This window comes from Oryctolagus cuniculus, chromosome 9 (genome assembly GCF_051225735.1).
Source record: "Oryctolagus cuniculus isolate XC-2025 breed Fujian yellow rabbit chromosome 9, ASM5122573v1, whole genome shotgun sequence".
NCBI lineage: Eukaryota > Metazoa > Chordata > Mammalia > Lagomorpha > Leporidae > Oryctolagus > Oryctolagus cuniculus.
The window spans coordinates 72,850,356-72,859,677 of record NC_142875.1 but is presented as its reverse complement, the minus strand read 5'-3'; positions in this window follow the sequence as shown (position 1 = coordinate 72,859,677).

Sequence of the window (9,322 nt, the reverse complement as noted above, 5' to 3'; positions counted from 1 at the left end):
AAAAAAAAAAAAGTCTGTACCTGTTCAGTACAGGTGCAGTTTTTTTCTTGCATTAGTCCCTAAACAATGCAGCGTAACAACTATACACATAGGATGCACATTAGGCATTATAAGAATCTAAGACTGATGTAAAATATACCGAGAATTGTGTAGGTTATATGCAAATACAAAACCATACGGGGCTTGAGCATCTGCAGATTTTAGTGTGGGGGGCACATCCTAGAACCAGTCTCCCATGGATGACTGTCCATTCTTTTTATTCTTTCTTTTCTAACCTTTTGAGATAATTTTAGATGTATAGAAGAGTTGTCAATGTAGTAAAGAGAGTTTCTGTGGACCGTTCTTCCAGCTTCCCCCAGCGTTAACAACTTGCATAATCAAAACAGGGAAATTTACGTATGATACTATTACCAAAATTACTGTCTTTATTCGGATTTCACCAGATTTTCCACTGATGTCCTTTTTCTCTGTTTCCAGATGCAATCCAAGATCTCTGCTTGCAGTTAATCCTCACGTTCCCTTAGTCTCCTCCAACCTGGGACCATTCCTGCGTACCCTGTCTTTCAGGGTGTTGACCCTTTGGAAGGCTACTGGTCCAGGATTTTGTAGGCTTCCCTGTCTTGGGTTGGAGTGACATTTTCTCATCACAAGCTTAGGTTTCACTTTGCCAGCCAGAATCCTACAGAGGGGAAGTGCCCTTCTCATTGCGTCCATCAGGAGACTGCTGCTGAGGTTTGCCTTGATCGCTTGGCCAAGGCAGAATCTGCCAGGACTCTCCACTGTAACCTCACTAACTTTCCCCCTTGAAAATTAACAATTATTTGGCAGGAGATACTTTGAGACTATGAAAATATCCTATTTCTCCTTAAATATTTGCACTCTAACTTACCACTTGCCCATACATTTTGTTTTCTTTCTTTCTTTTTAAGATTTATTTATTTGAAAGGCAAAGTTACAGAGAGGGAGGAGGAGAGGAGGGAGGGATAGAGAGACAGAGAGAAAGCTCTTTCTTCCACTGGTTCATTCCCCAAATGGCCACAATGGCCAAGGCTGGGCCAAGCAAGGAGCCAAGAGCTTCTTCCAGGTCTCCCATGTGGATGCAGGAGCCCGAGGACTAGGTGTATTAGCAGGCAGCTGGATCAGAAGTGGAGCAGTTGGTTCTCAAACCGGCATCCATATGGATGCCAGAGCTACAGGGAGCAGCATAAGCTGCTGTGTCACAAGGCCGACTCCATCGATACATTTTCTTACAGCAATTATTACTGTAATATTCAAGGCTGGTCTTATATTTTGCTCATTCTCTGTACAAACACACTCATTCAAAGAATTTTCATGTAAGGAAATGTTTTCCCTCCTCCCCTTTACTCATTTTGGTGGCTTATCAGTTTGAACTCAAGGATATTTGTATTTATTTTATATAACAGTTAATATTAAATGTAACATATACATATATAACAGCATGCATCATTATATTAAATTGTGTTAGTTATAGATTTGTATAATGGGCTATATTTAAATGACAAATATAAATACTACTACTATTTATTTTGTTGCTCAAGTCATTCTAGCATTGACCATTGGTATCTCGTTGTGTTACTGTGATTTTTCTTTACCACAGTAGAAGCATTTTTAAGATATGTCTTATTGCTCTTTGATTTCCATAGCTCATAATACAATGTCACAAATATAGTTCGTGCTCAATGATAGTTAATATTTATATACCTTTTAAGATGTTATCAGATTGATTATCTTGATTCTCACACTTTTTTTAAAAAATTATTCATTTATTTGAAAGGTAGAGTTAGAGAGAGAGGGAGAAACAGAGAGATCCTCCATCCACTGGTACACTCCCCAGATGGCTGCAACTGAGCCTCCCATGTGGGTGCAGGGGCTCAAAGACTTGGGCCATCTTCTACTGCTTTCCCAGAGCTGGATCAGAAGTGAAGCAGCCGGGATTTGAACCATTCCCTACATGAAATGCTGATAGTGCGGGAGGTAGCTTAAGCAGCTGGGCCACAATGCTGGCCCCAATCCTTACGTTGTCAGAATGTATGAATGAATAACAGCCAGAGTAATTCATGAACAGTACTTACAGATAACCTATAGAGGTACCCAGGTTGAACACGCTTAAGACCTCAACTACCTGTCTTTCCTTATTTGAGTAGAATTACTATTGGGCAAGACACTCAGTTATTTCAACTGTGTCTCATCACCCCTCTAACCCAGGCTAATCCTGTTTAGGACATTTATCAGAAGATCTTAGGTAGTTTTTGTTTGCCAAATCAAGCTGAATTTCCCCTCCTGCCCCACTAACTGGACTACGCTGGTTTACTATTGTACACAGGCACAGTACTGAGACACCTGTCTGGAGTAAGCAGATCCATGGCCATCACAGACTCATAATAGCTTAGACAAAAGGTGCTGGAGCATTAATGCATACCTTGGAGCATCTGGCCTCCTTCTGCAGAACAGTAACTCAGGTCCAGCTGGATAGGCTGAGGTGGGACATGTTGGCGGCTGCTACATTCTGGCTCAAATGGCTTGACATGGGCTGCATCATGGTTGACTTGTAGTGGCTTTGAAAGGGAAGTGATGTTTCCTGGTTATTAAAAGTAACAAGCCCAGGCTCTGGCACTGTGGTGCAGTGAATTAGGCCAGCATCCAGTCTGGGAGCATTGACTCAAGTCTCAACTGCTCTACTTCTGATCCAGCTCCCTGCTAAAGTGCCTGGTGGGGCAGTGGAAGGTGGCACAAGTATTTGAGCCTCTGCCACTCATGTAGGGGACCCTGATGGAGTTCCTGTCTCCTGACTTCTGCCTGAATGAGCACAGGCTGTTGCAGCCATTTGGGTAGTGAACCAGTGAATAAAAGATCTCTGTCCCTCTTTGTTGCTCCATCTTTGGAATAAATATTTAATCTTTTTTAAAAAGAGAACAGGGTGGTATTCCCAATGTCATTGACCATGTCAGACAGGGACAGCCATGAGACACCATGATCTGTCCAGCCAGAGAGAGCTGCATTTTTCTCAGTCTGCTCACTGTAATGCTCTTTCTTCCCTGGAGCTCATGTCCACCCTTCTCATGCCTGGGGCCTGAAGAAAAGGAATGGGATCTGCCTATAGGCAGGGTCCCCAAGTACGGATCACTCAACCAGGACACTCGGGAAAGGGAAAGAGTGCGCTGTCAACAAGCACACAGTGGGGCCATGCAGGCAAATCTGGGATGCATAGGGGGCCAGCACTGTGGCATAGTCTGTTAAGCTGCCACCTGTGATGCCAGCACCCAAGATGGGTACCGGTTTGATTCCTGGCTGTTCCACTTCTGATCCAGCTCCCTGTTATTGTGCCAGGGAAAGCAGCAGAAGATGGTCCAAGTGTTTGGGCCCTTGCACCCGCATGGAAGACCCAGAAGAAGCTCCTGGCTCCTGGCTTTGGACTGGCCCAGCTCTGGCTGTTGTGGCCACTTGGGGAGTAAGCCAGCAACTGGAAGTGCACACTCCCCCCACCCCTCTGTAACACTGCCTTTCAAATAAATAAGATAATTCTTTAACCAAAAAATCTGTATCTTCAATAAAGCCAACAGCAATCCTCAGTGAGGGTTTGAGGGAAAATAGAGTGCTTTATGGATGAATTAAATGTGCAAAGGGGTGGAAACTACTGGGCATGTGGAAGACATTTTTGTGGCAGGGAATCAGGCCAGGAAGCAGAAGGTGGCACAAGAAACAATCTCTCTTGTGCAAGCAAGAATGCACACCCACGAACCAACTGAATGGCGCTCATCCCTGCAAAGGGGGCTTCTACGCCGAATGAACTTAGTGGCTTTTCAATTCCTAACACTTTGTTTTCTCAGGTCAAAGTTAACTTTAAATATTCTAATAATTCCCTTCAAAAATCAAGTCACTCAGATCATTTCTGCTTAGAAAGATACTAAGTCTTGAAGGAGCTATAACGAGGGCTCTCCCGGGAAAGCGTGTGGTCTCTGGGATGTTGCTCTCTTCTATGGAGGGCTTCAGGAAGTTTGTGGAAAACTGCAGTTAAAAGGTATATTTATTTTGGTGCAAAAAAATCTGAGATCCATGTATAGCTTTTCTATAATATACACTTTCATAACCTTCTTGGAGACACTTCGGAGGCATGAGGTTCAAAAAAAAATCTTTTAACTGCAGTTTTCCATGAAGTTTTTGAAGCACCCCGTATTTATTATACAGAAGCTGATACAGACCCCACCATCTGCCCAAGCTGTCTCCACGGCTCTATAGTAGGAAATACCTCTTTGGCACAAAGTCCTGACCCAGTGTTATTATTTTTTTCCCATTCTACCAAGGAGGAAATGGAGCCTTTGTGAGGAGTAACTACTCTGTTTAAACTTCTGGACTGACTCGGTAAGCAGCCAGAGTTAGGATTACTCACACTGTAGCTATGCCCTTCTCTTTCAACCTTAATGGGAATAGTCAGCATCCTATTACATGAATGTTTGTCCTGGGTTCATATTAGTTCACACAGACAAAGGCATTTAACAGTAGAAATCTTTTCAAACCTAAAAATTTAAAGGATGAGGGAAATGTTCCACATATGAGCATGGGAGACAGTGGCCTGGCAGATATGCTTCCAGGAGACCAGAGATCATCAGATAAATCTATAATCTTGGGCTGGTGCTGTGGCCCAGCCGGTTAAGCTACTGCCTACAATACCTGGCAGCTCATAAGTACCAGTCTGTGTCCCAACTGCTCCAGTTCTCATCCAGCTCCCTGCTGATAGCCTGGGAAAACAGCGGAAAGCAGCCCAAGTGCTTGGGCCCCTCACACCCACGTGGAAGTCCTTGATGCAGTTCTAGGCTCCTGGCTTCACACTGGCCCAGCCCGGGCCATTGCAGCCTTCTGGGGAGTAAACCAGCAGATGGAAGCTTGCTCTCTCTGTCTCTTACTCTCTCTCCCTCCATAACTCTGCCTTTCAAATAAATAAAATCAATCTTTTTTTTAATATAGTATCTTATAGCAAAGACCAGAAGGACCTATGAATAAAAATCCCCACCTTGGAGGCCCTGAGGAGTGCAGAATGTTGAGTGTTTAGGTTAGAATCTGCCCCAAAGTGCTCAGCACACAGGGATGACCACAATTGCCGTAAACATCCCTCAGCAACCACTGCGGCTTGAGTGAATGGTTGTAAGGCAGATTCATAACTCTTTGCCACTGCATTCCTACAGCTCTTTAAGATAGTCTACAGGGTATCTAGGTAGCTATTTCAGGGAATTCTCTTCCTTGAAGCTTTCAGCTAATGAATGTAGAAGAAATGATAGATTTAGAATATCGTTGGTTTTAACCCTAAAGAAATAATGATGTTAACAGTGATCACTAATGGCTTCTAACAGCAAACAGAAGACAGACAACGACATCACCTATTCCCCACTCTGTCTATCTACAGAATACTTTCAAGAATTCTACAGACAAACTGACCTTGAATACAACCAAGCCCCTAGATCTGCCTACTAGTTTTCAGCGTATGTGGGGACAGAGAAATATACTTAATGGTACCAAGAAGATGCAACCAGGAAAATCCAAACTGTAGGATGCTTTACGGATGAATGATTCAGTCTCTTTAACAAAGTGCAAAAAAGGGAAGGAGGGAACCCACTGATTAAGAAACTCTTGGAAGACAGATCACAATAGCAATACAATTACAACACACAGATAGTATTTGAATTCAACTTTGATAAAAAATGTAAGGAAAATTTAGAAATTAATGGAGAAAATTCAACTTTGTGCTTATTGGATGTTTGATAACCTCTTTTTTTATTCTTTAACTGTGATAACAATACCGAAGTTATTGTTGTTGTTTTGCCTTTTTAAGTCTTTGATCTCATATGTAAACAAAAATATAATTAGAAGGAAACAACAGAATACAGGAGTAAAAGACACAGAAAGAGCAATATAGTAAATTGGGCTTCATAAAAATTTTAAATTAATATCCATCAAAGACTCTCTCAAGAAAATAGGTGGTACATTATGAGGAAATATGTACAAACCTATATCTGAATATACGCTACACACAAAAATATAGATTCTATTTATATCTTTCAATACATTATCTTAATACTCATATATCTAAGGGGACTTGAAAAAGTTCATGGAAAATGAAATTAAAAGATGTTTATTTTTATTAAAAAAATTTGTAATCCATGAATAGTTTTTTCATCATACACATTTTCCATGGAGATTTTGAGACCTCCTATGTATCTGTCTTAATATGTTGATACTATACACATCTACAAATATACATAACACCTATATTTGAGTCCAGAATATATAAAGACTTCCTACAACTGAATAAAAAGACAACAAAGAGGGGCCAGCATTGTGGTGCAGCAGGTTAAGCTGCCACATGCAACACCAGCATTCCATATCAGAGTGCCAGTTTGAGACCAGCTGCTTTGATTCTGATCCAGTTCCTGGCTACTATGCCTGGGAAAGCATAAGCGAATGGCCAAGTAAGAGACTCTCTCTCTCTCTCTCTTTCCCTCTACCTTTCCAATCAATAAATCTTTTTTTTTTTAAGAAAAAAAGACAACAAATAAGTCAAAGTACTAAAAAGATAAACCCATTTTTTAAAATGGCCAACATACTTGAATAGACATGGCATAAAAGAAGACATACAAATGGCCAAAAAGCACATGAAGAAAACACTCACCATCATTAATCATCAGGGAAATGCAAATTAAAATCATAATGAGGCTCAGTACACACATTAAACAGCTGAAGGTAAAAAAGATGAACATTAACTTTTGGAGAGGATCCAAACAACCTGGACTTGCTGCATACATTGTTGGTGAGAGAGGAGAATATTTGGTACCACCAGTTTGGAAAACTATTTGGCATTTTCTTAAAATAGACCTATGATCAGGCCCTGTGCTGTGGCATAGTGGGCTAAGCCTCTGCCTGAGGCACCGGTTGCTCCTCTTCCAATCCAGCTCTCGGCTATTGGCTTTGGATCGGCACAGCTCCAGCTGTTGCAGCCATTTGGGGAGGGAACCAGCAGATGGAGGACTTTCTGTCTCTCCCTCTCTCTGTCAGTAACTCTACCTCTCAAATAAATCTTTTTTAAAAATAGACATTTGATCTGCAATCCCACTCCTAAGTATTTTCTCAAGAGAAAAGAAAACAAATCTCCACAAAAATTCCTTGCACAAGAATGTTCATAGCAGCTTCATTCAAAATGTAAACACTGGAAACAGTCTAACGACCATCAATGGAATGGATAAACTGAACAACAAAATAGCACCCGGGTTCTAGTCCCGGTTGCTCCTCTTCCAGTCCAGCTCTCTGCTGTGGCCCGGGAGGGCAGTGGAGGATGGCCCAAGTCCTTGGGCCCTGCACCCGCGTGGGAGACCAGGAGGAAGCACCTGGCTCCTGGCTTCTCCTGGCTTCGGATCGGTGCATTGTGCCAGCTGCAGCACGCTGACCATAGTGGCCATTTGGGAGGTGAACCAACGGAAAAAGGAAAACCTTTCTCTCTGTCTCTCTTTCTCTCTCACTGTCTAACTCTGCCTGTCAAAAAAATAAAATAAAATAAAATAAAATAAAATAAAATAGACTGATGGTGTGGTGCAGTGAGTTAGGCCACCACTTGCAATGCCAGCATCCCAGAGTGCAGGTTCGAGTCCTGGTTCTTCTGCTTCTGACCTGGCTTCCAGCTAATGTGCCTGGGAAGGCAGCAGAAGATGGTCCAAGTACTTGGGTCCTTGCCATATATGCAAGAGACCAGTATGGATCTCCTGGCTTCTGGCTTCAGCCTGGCTTAACCATTTGGAAAGTGAACCAATGGATACCATATTCTGTCTGTCTGTCTCTCTCTCTCTAATGGATACCTTATTCTGTCTCTCTCTCTCTCTCCTCGCTCTTTCCCCGTCTCCCCTCTCTGTCATTCTGCCTTTCAAATAAATAAATAAATCTTTCTTAAAAAATTAATAAAGGACCAAAGGGCTGATCCAAGCAACAACAAGGATGAATTTCAAAAACAATGCCCTGAGTGAAAGAAGTCAGGAGCCTAAAGTACATAGTACAGTATATGATCCCACTTGTAGTCTATTTCAGGATAACAAGCAGTATGAATAGAATTCAGGTCGGTGGTTGCTACAGAGAAGAAACACAAAGGAGGGAGATGACAAAAATATTTGTAACTTGATATGAAGTTGTCAAACTGACTCAAATGTTATATTTAATGTTATACTTAGAGCCTGCATTCTGAGGATCTGGCTGTATGTAATTTATATGTCAATAAGAATATTTTGAAATTAGAAAGAATTCTTATCTATTATACCTCTCTATATTGTAATATTATACTATACTAAAGTATCTATTACTTTATTTACAGGTGAAATTCTATGATACGTGGATTTCCTTCAAAATCATCCAGGGTTGAGAGTGAGTATACATGAAGCAAGTTGAGTCTTGAGTCGATAATGACTTAACCTTAGTGATGAGTGCTCAAGGAGGCTCATTATCCTCTTCATTATCCTCACTTCTGTTTGTATTTGAAATGTTCCCAGTTAAAGAATGGGGAGGGAGGGGGGGAGGGAAGGAGAAGAGAGAAGGAAACAGAAAGGAAGGACGGAGTCTCACCGTGGTCCCACCTCAACAGCCTTGAGGGCATCTGTGGTCACCAGCTCTGCCCAATCACAGGTTTCTAATGGTGACCCTGAGTCACTGGACAAGGTCAGGTTGTGCTGGATATGGTTCTCTTTGCTAGAGATTGATTTACAGCCTACTTTCAGGGACATTTTACAAACAACATAGAAAAACGCCAGGCAGCCACAGGGTAGCAATGTCAAGTGAACTGGAACATTTCCTAGGATGGAGCAGAACTCTGAGGACACCACCCAGGTGAAGTCCCTATGTGTTTCCTTCAGCAGGTATCCGGCCTTGCCTGACATAGCTCCAACCTTGGTGGCCACTGCTCTTTCCTCTCCTGAATTGAGACAGGCCTCTACATGGGAGGTAACGTCTGGCCCAGGAGCCAGAACCACAGCACAGCTCATTCCATATGGGATGTCCATCGTGTGGCCAACAATTGGGCCCAACTACTGTCCCTGAACCATCTTGCAGGAAGAACTGCTTCTCCTGTCCTGCAGCTATTAAAAAAGAGAGGAAAGGGGTGAAGGCATTGCTCTTTGCCTGGGACCTGAACACCTGGGCTCAGCTGTGTGGCCACCCTAGATCAAATAGGCTGTGTTTTGCTGGGTTTCCAGGTCTGTCCTTTAGCTCAAATTCCTTTAATGCCATATCACAGTGTTGTTCAGGGATTGATCCTTGCGCCAGGCAGACTCCAAAC